At 47.3% G+C, this 12,542-nt stretch overlaps 1 protein-coding gene across 4 annotated transcripts in view; it reads left to right on the top strand.

Moving 5' to 3' along the window:
• The first annotated feature begins 2,091 nt into the window (after window positions 1–2,091).
• The window catches only part of LOC127184986 (F-box-like/WD repeat-containing protein TBL1X), a 162,767-nt gene continuing 152,316 nt past the window's right edge, over window positions 2,092–12,542 (top strand). For 2 of the 4 annotated variants that reach the window (XM_051141477.1, XM_051141480.1), the window contains exon 1: window positions 3,615–3,871. The gene's annotated coding sequence lies outside the window, so the exon portion shown is untranslated. Of the gene's footprint in view, window positions 2,208–3,614; window positions 3,872–4,330; window positions 4,478–12,542 lie in introns of those variants that run through there. The other 2 variants (XM_051141478.1, XM_051141479.1) reach the window with 2 other exon arrangements.

Here is a 12,542-nt window from a genome sequence, read left to right on the forward strand (position 1 = left end):
GCTACATTTAAAAAATTATATTTATTGCTGGGTGCGGTGGCCCACACCTGTAATCCCAGCACTCAGGGAGGCAGAAGCTGGCAGATTTCTGTGAGTTTGAAGCCAGGCTAGTCTACACAGCAAATTTTGGGCAGCCAAGGCCATAGAGAGAAACTCTGTCTCAAAAAAAAAAAAAAAAAAAAAAAAGCCGCAAAATTGCATTTGTTTATTTATTTGTGTATATTTGTGTGTGCATGTGTGTGGACACCAGATGAGAGCATTCAGGAGTCAGTTCTCTTCTGTTCAAGCTTTTACTGGATGAGTCATCTCCCCAGCTTTATTTTTCTTTCCTATCTATTGCTAATGTGGTTATTTTACCACATGAAGTTTAAGGCTTCCTTTGGGGCTGAAAAGATGGCTCAGCTGTTAAGATCAAACACTGTTCTTGCAGAGGTTTTTCTTCAGCACCCACACGGACAGCTCACAACTGGCCTTCACTCCAGCTCCAGGGGATCCAACACCCTCTTCTGGCTTCCATCAGCACCCCCATTCATGTGCAGAGACTCATGGACACATAATTTAAAAAGTAAACAGACCTTTAAAAAAAAGATACCTTTATAATGTTTAATACCAATCCATTATTAGTCATGGGTTTTACATTTTTTTTTCTGTTTCTGGCTCATTTTCCATTCTCAAGAGTACATTTTACACACGTTTGTAATTTTAATGAAATCCGACTCACTTTCTCTTTCATGCTTTAGATATTATATCTTAAGCCACCACTGTTGCGACAAGAATAATCTTGGTGGCGCACAAAGAACAACACGAACAAAGTGAAAGCACCTCAGCAAGTCGAATTCGTTTTGCAAAAAGTATTCACCAAGACTGAAACACACACACACACACACACACACACACACACACACACACACACACACACACACAGAGTGAACCTTATTCCTTTTCCTCTTCAAAGGGCACTAGTTGCTTCAACTCCTTTCTTTCTTCTACATCAGCCAGAGCAGAGGACTAGAACAGTCCAATTTTCCGTCCATGTAGTAGCTTTTCGGAAAGAATTCTGTAAGTCTTATAATTTAAAAGGGGAGGCCTGTTTTTCTGTCTTTAGGTTTTTACGTGGTGGTTCCTATGAGTCTTTATTACAGAACCTTGATTTAATTTTTTGGCTAGGCTCTTGCAACAGGATTAGCCCAGTTTAATCTTGCTTAGGCATTCCAGGTTTTGAGACCTTACCCACAGCCCTCGACCAACTTTCTTTCTTCCAAAACAAAGCAAAACAAGGGTTATTTTATTATTCTTAGGAGTGTGTGCACCTTGGAGGATTCTGTGACTCACAAGTACGCAGGAGCCCTAGGAGATTAGAACAGTAGCTCCTAGAACCAGAGTTACATGTTGAGGGGATGTGGCTTGTGGGTACTAGGAACTGAACTTCAGTCCTCTGGAAGAGCAGTAAGCGCTCCTAATCGCTGAACTATCTCTCTAAATCCCTAGTCCTTGACTATCCAAAAGCAAGAATTGGGATGATTGCGATATTATATCATCCTGGCAAGGTAGAATCTAAACTCCCACTTTATTAGTCAGAGGAAGCCTGTAATAAATCCTGGTCACTCTGCTCCCTGATTGGAAAATGAGGCTTTTTTTCTACAACTTTTCCATACTTTAAAAATGATCACGACTTGCCAAGTAATAGAAACGTTCAGGGAAGCTTTTAACCAACTTCAGTTTGGAATTTCCAAGCCTTAATTTGGACAAGCCAAGCTGGACAAACAAGGTGGGTACGGTTTGCTGCGCAGCTACTCGAGGGTCTGCGGTAGTCGAGAGAGCTGGCGACCGGGTAAAGCCTGAAGCTGTAATGATGTCAACTTGTTATTTACTTTCCAAATCTGAATGACTGAGCAAGGCGAAAGGAGAATCAATCAACCACAATGTGACCCTACAGGCGGAAAAAACGCAACGCTACCACCAGCATGCAGTGGGGGAAGGGAAGCACGTGTAAACCGGGCCAGGGTTGCATCATGAGCGGGCTCCGGTTTTCGATTGCACCCTTCGTAATACCTCAGCATCAGTCTGCACAAGCTCAGGAGCTCGGGAGCTACTAAGGGCAGGCTCAAGGGAGCCCCACCAAATCCTTTGGGGTGGGGGTGGGGGCTTGAATGGCAGCTGTTAGCTAATAAGCCAGTGTTCTGCTGATTCACAATTATGGAGACTGTGTAAGTGTGTATTTTTTTTTTTTTTTTTACTGATGCGCTCTAATAACGGTGTACCAACAGTCGTTTGACATCTTTGACGTTTCGTAGCAATATTTTGCAAGGTAATTTCGAGGTCCGCCTTTTTGATGGAGAACCGGCCCCTTAAAAACTCGCCCCGCGTTCTCCCCCTTCCCCCAACTACCAGAGCAACAAACGCCTAGTGTTCAAGGAAGGAGCAAGTGAGGTTAGAGTTTAAATTGCTGAGTGTTACTGGGCTCTTAGCACCAAGCTCATTAGACGCCTAAGGGAGGGGCAAATTGATTTTAAAAATACTCAACAAGGCAGACACCAAAGGTGCTGAGGAGGAGGGCCGGATATTTATTTAATTGAATTAAAGCCGGGAGTTGGGGGAAAATCGTCACCAACGTGGAAGGGAGGAAGAAGCGCCAGGGCTGGGCCTTCCCAGCCATGGCAACAGAAAACACTTTGCCAGCGCCTGCGGTTTCAGGCCTGGGGGTGGAGATTTGCAGATTTGAGGCGCCCCCCCTGTACCTTAATATACCCCTCCCCAGCTTATTTGTGTCTTAGAAAGGTATTGAAGCTTCCACCCTATGCATTTCTGACTCTTGGCTGGGAGGTGTTTTGCAAAGGTCATGGCTGCGCCCGACTCCTTATTTTTTGCATTGGGCGTAAAGGCAACTGGGGGGTGCCTATCGTTAATTTTGAAAGAGATGCGCTAGGAGACTGGGTTGCAAGAGAACCTTCTAGGCCAGCTGGGCGGCTTCATCTTTGAGGTGGGGGGATGGTAACATTTTCAGTGGCTTGGGTTACCATTCCCTCCCCCAACCTGCAGGGTGGCCCTTGTTCCCATCCCCCCCCCCCCTCAAAGCCACCTTGGAGTGCCCGGGTTTGGGATTGGGTATGCTTGTTGGGGCCCTGTTCCCCTCATTCCTCTTGGAGCCTGTAGAAAAAGAGCTAGGGACCGGGTTGGGGCCCAGAGGGCAAAGCGTAGGCTTCCCTCCTCCACCTTGGGCGTGGGGCGGGGTGGAGTGGGGGTTGGGAGGCTTTAGGGTGAAGATCTGTGCAGGGTTGTAAGTCTCTCCCTGCCCCCGGGGGGCTGGGTCTGGACTTGGTCGGGGTGAGGGCGGGCTTGGCGTCCTAGCCCTCAGTGGGGGAGGGGCTGCCGCGTGGGGACGCAGGCCCCCCCAAGGAGCTGGGGGAGGGGCCGGCGAGGACGCGGTGGGGGTGGGGAGGGCTGTAGAGTGCCTCCTCCAGGTGTCTGGGGTGGGCGGTGTGTTGGCGACCCCCTTGGCTCGTCTCCCAGCCTTCGTAAGCGCGCTCGCGTCCGCTCCCAGCGGAGGTCACTGGCCGTGTCGGTCCCTCCCGCCGTCCCGCCCTCTCCCGCCGCCGCCGCTCTCAGCCCAGCCCCCCCCAGTCTCGACGCTCGGGAGCGACAAGCCGCCAGCGCCCCCGCCCCACCGCCGCTGCAGCGCCCTCCGGCCGCCATTCGCCACCGAAACTTTCCAGCGCCCGCTCTTCTCCGGGACTCGGTGGCGGGCCGGGGGCGGCGCGCGGCTGCACCGGGGCGCCTGGCCCTCCACGGCCTCCGCGCGGCCCGGGCTGGGTGACGGTGGACCCGCCAGTAGGCAGAGAGCGAGGCCACAAGTTGCACGGCTCGCGGCGAGGTGAGTGCACGCCGGGCAGGGGCGCAAACTTCTCGGGGCCGAGGGGCGCGGCGGTGACCCCCGACCGCAGAGGTTTGGCCCTGAAGCTCCAGAAGGGGCAAGTTCCCGTGCGTTCACCCCCACCTTCAGTCGGGCGCGCTCCCTGCATGCTGAACAATACCTCCGGGGCGGCCGCTCCCCAAAGTGGCCGCGCGCGCGGGGGGCGGGAAAGGCCTGGGTGCGCCTTTGTTTTGGGGAGGGGGAAAGGCAAGTTTAGGGGAGCGCTACAATTCAGTTCCTCCATCTCTTTGTCTGCGACTCCCGAGGGGGCTGGCTGGGCTGACCTGGGTCGCCCTGGGACTTGGGGGCCGCGCGGGATCCCCTGGTGGGGGAGGGGAGCCTCATTCATCCTCGAGGCGCAGGCCAGCGCTCCCGGAACCCGGTGGACGCGCGGCGACGCGCAGGGGAGAGTGGTGGCCCGCCTGTGCTCAGTTTCTGAGGCGCAAACTGTCAGGGAAGTCCGGGAGCCCCCTCCCCACACCCACTCCTAGGCCTAGTCTCGTGGACCAGGCCTTGGCCGCGGGGGTGGGGGGGTTGACACCGATGGAGGGCGCCTCTCCCAGCTAGGTGAGGGTGAGGGACCGCCCAGGGCGGCCTGGGGAGGGTGTAAACCTGTTGCTTTTGGGCCTGGGGAGGGGTTCTCCAGCACTGCACTCACCCACATCCCCGTCTTAGGAATTTCCCTTACGCAGAAATGGATGCTGGGAGCAGGAGTGTATGTGGGAGGGGTGCGCCTTTGAATATTATCTTTGGGTTTTGAGACAACTTTAGCAGGCTGGAGGCCCGCTGGTGCTGGATGGGGCCTGGGCTTCACGTGCACGACCAATGCGCAATCAAGATATCCGGGCTTTGAAAAAAAAAATTTTTTTTTAATTTTATTTTTCCCCTTTTTGAAGCGTCTGCCCTTCTCTGAGCCATCCGCACTGTAAATTCCGCAGTTAGGGTCAGCTTGTTTCTTTCAGACCAAATGTTGTGTAGCAAAATCTACAACAGTTCCCCTGACCCCAACCAAAACCTAAGCTTCTCTGCTAGTGCAAGTGTTTGTTTCTGTTCTCCTTTGGTGTGTGCGCCTTGACCTGACTTGTGTTTTGCTCTGAGCTCGGCCGTCCGTGTTTAGCTTAAAAGAAGATACAGGACTACAGGAAGGGGGAGTTAGTGCCCTGTCCCCCAAGCTTTGGTTTAGGGTAGCAAATCGGTTTTGATGGCTCTATGAAATTTACTATTCGTCATTTCTAGAAGACACATAGGGGGAAAAATGAAATAGTGCTGAGTGTAGATGGAGCTTTTATTTTTAAAGGGATTTCGATTTCGTGTCCAAGGGTGCTGTAGATTTTCATGGAACCACCCATCTGGGTAATTAGTATAACGACGAAAGTTGGAGTTCCCTTGATCCACTTATTATTAAGATGGTCCCCTAAAGCTTTTCAAGCCTTTAATCTCTCTCTCTCTCTGTCTCTCTCTTTTTATCTCTCTATACCTCTCTAACTCTTCTTTACCTTATATTATCTCTCTCTCTCTTTCTCTCTCTCTCTCTCACACACTCACACACTCACACGTGGGACAGGCATGGGTGATTGAGGGTGGAAGGTGCTCATTTACCCCAGGGTACCTCCTTACTCAGGTCAGAGAAGTCACCCTTGGCAGTACAACTAAAAGAAAAAGGAAGGTATTTTACCCCTTTTTGTGGTATTGGACGAGTCATCATTTAAAAATTACCTCGGTTTTGCTGCTGGGTAAATGGTGGGTATTCTGCTAGGCCCAGGGATTCACACCAAGGCAAAGTCTTTGGGGGACGTAGGGGATGGAGGCTGGTTACTGTCCATTAGGGTGGGCTACCAGGATCCTTGTGCTGGCTGACAATTTTTCTTTGCTGCAAGATTGTTGTGGTTTGAATGAGAATGGCCTCCTCCGTAAGCTCATGTATTTCAGTGTTTTGTCCTCGGTAGAAATGCTTTTGGGAAGGGTTAAAGGAAGCCTTTGTGAAGGTATGTGTTGCACTGGTGTTGCCTTTGAGATTTCAAAGGCCCAGCATTCCCAGTTAGCATGTGCTTGTGGGTCAGATGGAAGCTCTCAGCTACTGCTCCAGTGTCATGCCTGCCGGCTGCCATGTTCAGTGTCATGATGGATGGTCATGGACTCTTAACTCCCTGAAAGTAGAAGTCCCAATCAACTCTTCCTTCTCTACGGTGCCGTGGTCATGGTGTCTCTTCAAAGCAATATAAAAGGAGCCAAGACAATTGGGTCAGTCTCCAGAGAATTATAAACAGATCTTCAGGTTTTACGTATTAATGTCTACATCTTACGTTTGTGTGCTTTAGTAGACAAGTGTAGGGATACCAGTAGTGCAGTATAGGACTGTGGGGTTTAAACTATGTTAAGCCTAATTTTTAAAAATTTTCTCATATGTATGTAGATAGGTTTGTGCACTTGTGTTCTGGTTGCATGTGTGTATACACAAAGAGGTGGAGGTCAGAGGTTGGTGTGGGTTGTCTTCCTTAGTTGGTAGCTATCCACCTTATTTTTTCAGACAGGGTTTTTTCCCCTCACAGAACCTGAAGCTCACTAATTTAGCTAGACTAGCTGACCAGCAAACCCCAAGGATCCTCTTCAGTGTTGGAATTGTAGACACAGGCTGCAGCTCCCACAGTTTTTTTTTTTACATGGGTTCCCAGGGATTAAACTCAGGCCCTCGCTGTGCTGACTGAGCCATCTCCTTGGGCACCACTTTTACATATCAGAGAGTCTATGTTTTTATCTTTTCGGTCCCATGGTGACTCTACCTTGCTAGCTAGGTTCTCAAGAGGGTGTTTATGGGACACCAGAGCGGAGAAAGTGGGTGATTAGAGCACCTGAGTAACTGTCCTTTCCAAGTAATGGTTGGGGAGAAGAGTATGCTTCATCCCTTTACCCTGCGCTGTCAAAGAGCTACCTAGTCCGCCAGTTGCTGGACCATGAAATCCTATATTTTTGGGGCACATCTTATTATTACACATATACAAAAATCAAAAGGAAGAGCTAGGGATGTAGCTCTGTTGCTAGGGTGCTTGTCTACAGAAGGGCCGTGTGTTCTATCCCCAGCTGTGGATGTCATCTCAGCATTGGGAAGGTAGAGAAAAAGGAGGTTAGTGGCAGGCACCACTTGTTTGCAGAGAGCTTGTCTTAGTTAGTGTGAATGAGGCCTTGGGTTTAATTCCAATTACTTCTAGAAACAAACAAACCATCCCCCTCAAAAAAGAAACCACCCTGTACATTTTGTTAATAAAGAAATTGACTTTGCAAATTCATGTTGTTACCAGAATGTCCTGCAATGAAGATTTTAATTTTTTTTCTGAGACTGGGTTTCTCTGTGTAGCCCTGGCTATCCTGGACTCGCTTTGTAGACCAGGCTGGCCTTGAACTCATAGAGATCCTCTGCCTCCCAGAGTGCTGGGATTAAAGGCGTACACCACCATGCCTGACTAAGATTTTAATTTTTTGAAATTACATTTCATTTATTTATTTGTGTGCACACGTGCGTGCATACAGAAGTCAGGACACTGTGTAGGCATCAGCTGTCTCTTCCCATTATGTGGGTATTGGTTGTCACACTTGGCACCAAGCCCCTCACTGGATCAACCAAGTTACCCATCCTGTGAGGAGGTCTTTATCAGCCTTTCTGGATTACAGTCACCTTTTCCATTTTCCTGCCAAGGAAACTGACTCTTAACAGAGGGCAAGTAATGTACTCATACATAGGGTAGTGATGGGCATGTTAAACTTGGTCTTCCTCGGCATTCTTGTTCAGCTAGTGTGGATTTTCCTACTTAAGACGAGAGATCAATAAATTCCATTCCCCTTTCTTGCCCCTTAGGTCTCCGCTAAATGTTGATAGGGATCTGTCAATCAGTATTAGTTGTTCCTTTCTCGTTGTCTTGGAAGGCAGACCATGGCGCAGGGATTGTTTTCTTTTATAGCTTTGCCACTGAGCCACCCACGTGTGTGTGTGTGTGTGTGTGTGTGTGTGTGTGTGTGTGTGTGTCCTTAGACTTGAGTTAGCTGAAAAGAGTTCTGGTCTGTTGGAGTCCATTTTATGAATTCAGCAGCACAGGAGATTCAACCAACAACATCTCTTACTGGACAGAGTTAAATGTGCAAAGGTTCAGTTGCCCAGGGCTGTTGTGGTACTTAGTGACGTTTTCAAAAACAAAGCAGGAATTTGAATGTCGTTTTTGTAGGGAGGATTTTGAAATAATTCACTGGCAGGCTTATTTTAATGTGTGTGTGTGTGTATTCATATTCATGTGTGTACTGTTCATGTCATTGGACAACCCCTGATGTCAATCCTCAGGTGTTGCCCATCATGATTTCAATATTTTTGTGTGTGCAGATGTGTGAGCCTGAGGAGGCCAGAGGTTGACACTCAAACAGGGATTCTTATTGAACCTGGAGCTCACCACTTTGTACACACTGGCGTCAGTATGTAGCACCTGAGTAGTGAGTGCCAGGGCTCTTCCTTGTGTCTAATTCACAGCTCTAGGATTGTAGGTGTATACCACTATACCTACATTTTTACATGGGTGCTGAGGATGGGTCCTCATGCTTGTGTAGTAAGCAGTTTACCCACTGAGCCATCTTCCTAGCCTACCCTGCTCCGGGTTTTTTTTTTTTTTAAAGACAGAGTCTTGTTTTGTAGACCAGGCTGTCCTTGAACTCAAGAGAGCTGCAGCTTCTGCCTCCCAAGTGTTGGGATTAAAGTCAAGTCACGTGCTATCATATCTGGCCCCATCCTTGTATTTTGAAACAAGGCCTTTCATTGGCCAGTCCGGTAGTCTGGTGTTCACCTCTGCACAGCATTTTTTTTTTTTTTATTTAACCCTGAGACAGGGTTTCTCTGTGTAGCCCTGGCTGTCCTGGAACTTGCTCTGTAGACCAGGCTGGCCTCGAAGAACTCTGGCATCCCGCCTGCCTCTGCCTCCCAGAGGGCTGGGATTAAAAGTATGTGACACCACCATCTGGCCGATTGCATGGCTTTTTATGTGGGCTTTGGAGATTAAACTACCACTCCAGTCCCCGCATTTTTGTGTATTTATGTGTGATACTGACTATTGAATCTAGCGTGTTGTCACACACGTGATATGTAAGTAAAGTATTCGCTGTGGGACTACACCCCCAAACTCCATTTTTAATTTATTCTGAGACAACACCCTCACCAGGTTGCTGAAGCTAGCTTTGAGTGAGTGAATTTTCCAATTAGCTGGGATGGTAGGCCTGTGCCACCACACCTGGTCTGTGTCTGTATTCTCTTGTAAACTCTAGATACCTTGGGTTCCTTCCATCCCTTTCCTGTTAAATATCGCATTTTAATTCAGGAGATGGAAATGAAAAAGCCCATAGAGGAAGTGCTTCCATAGGGTGCTGGTCACAACACTCAGTTCCTTTAAAAAATTGAAAACATAGCTGTTAGTGTTTCCTGAACATTGGCCCTTGGCTCAAGGTATTTTTATTAGTCATTTGGTATATTATTTGTGTAATTCTCTGCATGTGTTAGAAATGTCCTTTGTAAGAGAGGACAAGGGAGGGGAGAAACCCAACTTGTGTTTATTGGCGACATTGTTTTGCATCTGTCCTCATGTCCTATTTTTACCTTTTGATTTTAATTGTACTTTGTTTGGATTCATTCATTCACTCTCTCTCCATCTCCCTTTTTCTCCCTCCCCTCCCTTTTTCTGTTCTTTGAGCCAGGATCTTACTACATAGTCGTTGCCTGGTTCTGTAGACCAGGCATGCCTGTTTTGTCTCTCAAATGCTAGGATGACAAGTTCCATGCTTGGCTTAATTAATTTAAATATTTTTGTGTGGTGTGTGCATGTATTCATGTGTGTGCATTTAGGTGTGTAGATGTGTGTGTGCGCGCGCGCGCATGCACGCACACATGGATGCCAGAGGTTGATGACAGGTGTCTTCCTCAATCACACTCCCTCCTACCGTTTTTTTGGAGACGGAAACTCTGCATTGCTGGAATTCCAGATACACACTAGTGCTCTGGGCTGTTTCCTGTTGGTGGTGGGGTTCCTGACAGGTTTCCGTGTTTGTATGGCAAGAACTTTACTGACCACACCATAGTCCCATTCTCTATTTGTTTTATTTTGAGACAGGGTTTTCACTGTGTAGCTCAGGCAGGCTTTGAACTTGATGGCCTCCTACTTCATTATCTCCCCAGAGCCCCACCTACTGGTTCAGCAGCCTCCTGCCAGGAGGGAGTTCCTTCATGGTTGGTGTTTTTGTTTTCATCTTTCCTTTTTTTGTTTTTTGTTTTTGTTTTTGTTTTTTTGGTTTTTGAGATAGAGTCTCCGTAAATAGACTAGGCTGGCCTGGAACTAACAAGAGATCCATCTGCCTCTGCCTCATGAGTGCTGGCGTTCATTCTATTTTCCCCCTGAAGCTCCTTTGCTGACTCAGCACCTTGTTGGCCTTTATAACATGGACTTCTTTTTGTACCTTCCCACCCTCCATCTTTTTGTTTTTGTTTTTTGTTTTTTGTCCTGTGAGTTAATGTTTCTTCTCATCAGGCTTGTGAGGCTCATGTGAGCCACAGAAAAAGATGGAAAGGAAGGAAGGGTGACGGAGGGCGAGACTTGAGGGGAAAATCTTGCCTCCAGTCTCTGCATCCAAAGGCCAGTTCCTTCCTTCACACTAAAAATAGTCATGGAAAAAGAAAAAAAAGTTTATCTTTCGAACATTAAGAAAGGATAAATGTTTACAAAATGATTTTAATCTTGCTTCCTCATTGGAGGTGGTTTTTAAACGTATTTAGTAGTGAAAGATTAACAATTTATTGAATGTAGTGTACCTGTGACTATTTTAAAGGGGAAAAAAGGGTAAATTCTAGGTGTCAGGAAACCTGAGAGAAATCAAATCTCTCTCAACCGAGAAACTGTGCTGATCTGTGCAGTGCTGAGGGATCACTGTAGGTCACAGAGGTGGGAAATCTTGATCAGGAAGCCAGGGCTCAAGGGGGAGGAACCCCAGGATTTACTTGCGATACCTTTATGTTCACCAGGAAATGAAGACGAGACCTGAACTATGAGTCCACTATAGATAGCTCTTTTGAGTCAAACCCTTCTCAATGGGTTATTTTGAGCTTGACCTCCCTCCCTCTGAGGGGGCTTTTTTCACTTACAGAAGAGATTCGCCTCAGGGCAACCCAAGTATCCTGGTAGAGATAGGCATGGGGCCTTATACTTACACTTGGAAGAGAACTGATTTCAAGGTGCTCTGCAAGATCAGTGTGTGATATTAAGCACTGAGCCTATTTTCCAGCCCTGCTTCCAACTTGAGTCTCTTCCCTTGGCCTCTGGAGCACTGGGATTGCGGCTAGTGTTGTACACAGCTGGCACATCAGTGTTATGTTAGGAACTAAATGAGCATAGCTGCTGACAGGTGCAGTAAGAGCCTCAGATGGTCACAGGAAAAGGGAGGAGAGGAGGGTTAGTCCTTGAAGAGGGATTAAAATTCAGGCCTGTAGGGTTAGGGGAAGAGGCTGCTCTACAAACTGCCTCCCAAGCACTCAGCCCCAGGAATACACAGAACTTCCTCTGTTTCTTACTGTGGGTTTTTTTTCCCCTTCTCTTCAGTTGTTACAGATCACTAGATTTGTCTTCCGGTCACCTTATTTGTGGAGTTTGTTAGAAAAACTCCCAGATAGCCCTGTCTCATGTGTATGCAGATTCAGGAAGGAACTGGTAGAAACACTGGCCAGCCTGGAATTTCAGTGTCACACAGGTAGGCCAAGGAACCTGGAAGGGTATAGGCAAGGGAGTGTCTCAAACTCTTTTGGCTAGTTGTGGACTCTAGGTGCTGCTTCTGTCCACATCTGTATAAATAGTGGCATCGTGAAATGAGTCAGAGGTTTGTGGATTGTGCTGGTCAGCCTGTTTTTTTAAACTTGACATAAGCCAGGACCATCTAAGAAGAGAGAGCCTCAACTGAGAAAGTATGTCTGCATCAGATTGGTCTGTGGGTAAGTCTGTGGGGCATTTTCTTTATTAATGATTGATGTGGGAGGAGGACCCAGTGCACTATGGGAGGTGCCACCTTGGGCAGGTGGTCCAGGATTGTGTAAGAAAACAAGTTGTGCAAGCTATGGGGAGCAAGCCCTCTATGATCTCTGCTTCAGTTCTGCCTTCAGGTTATTAATTATTATTTAATTTTTTTGAGATGATAATATAATTACATTTTCCCTTGCTTTTTCTTCCTTCAAATCCTCCCTTATATACTATCTATAATTCCAGTCCCAAGGGATCTATCATCCTCTTTTGACCTCTGTGGGCACCAGACACATAGGGTGCACATACATATGTACGTACGTGCATGCAAAATACTGGTACACATAAAATAGTACAATAGGTAAATCTTTTAAAAAAGAGAGAGAGCTGTAATCTTTTTGTACAGAACTGCTGACAGATACTTAAAGGTGGGGGTTGTTAGCTTCAAATACAGTGCACTTGAACATGCAAAGCTCTTGAAATCTTCCCCCTTTTTCAATCATGTGAAAATAATCCAGGATAAAATAGAGAACTCATTTTCATTTTGTGTTTGGTTTCTGGAAAAAAAAAAGAAATAAATTGCTGTTTTCTTTGTTTTGTTTTTTGTA

This window comes from Acomys russatus, chromosome X (assembly GCF_903995435.1).
Source record: "Acomys russatus chromosome X, mAcoRus1.1, whole genome shotgun sequence".
Taxonomy (NCBI): Eukaryota; Metazoa; Chordata; class Mammalia; order Rodentia; family Muridae; genus Acomys; species Acomys russatus.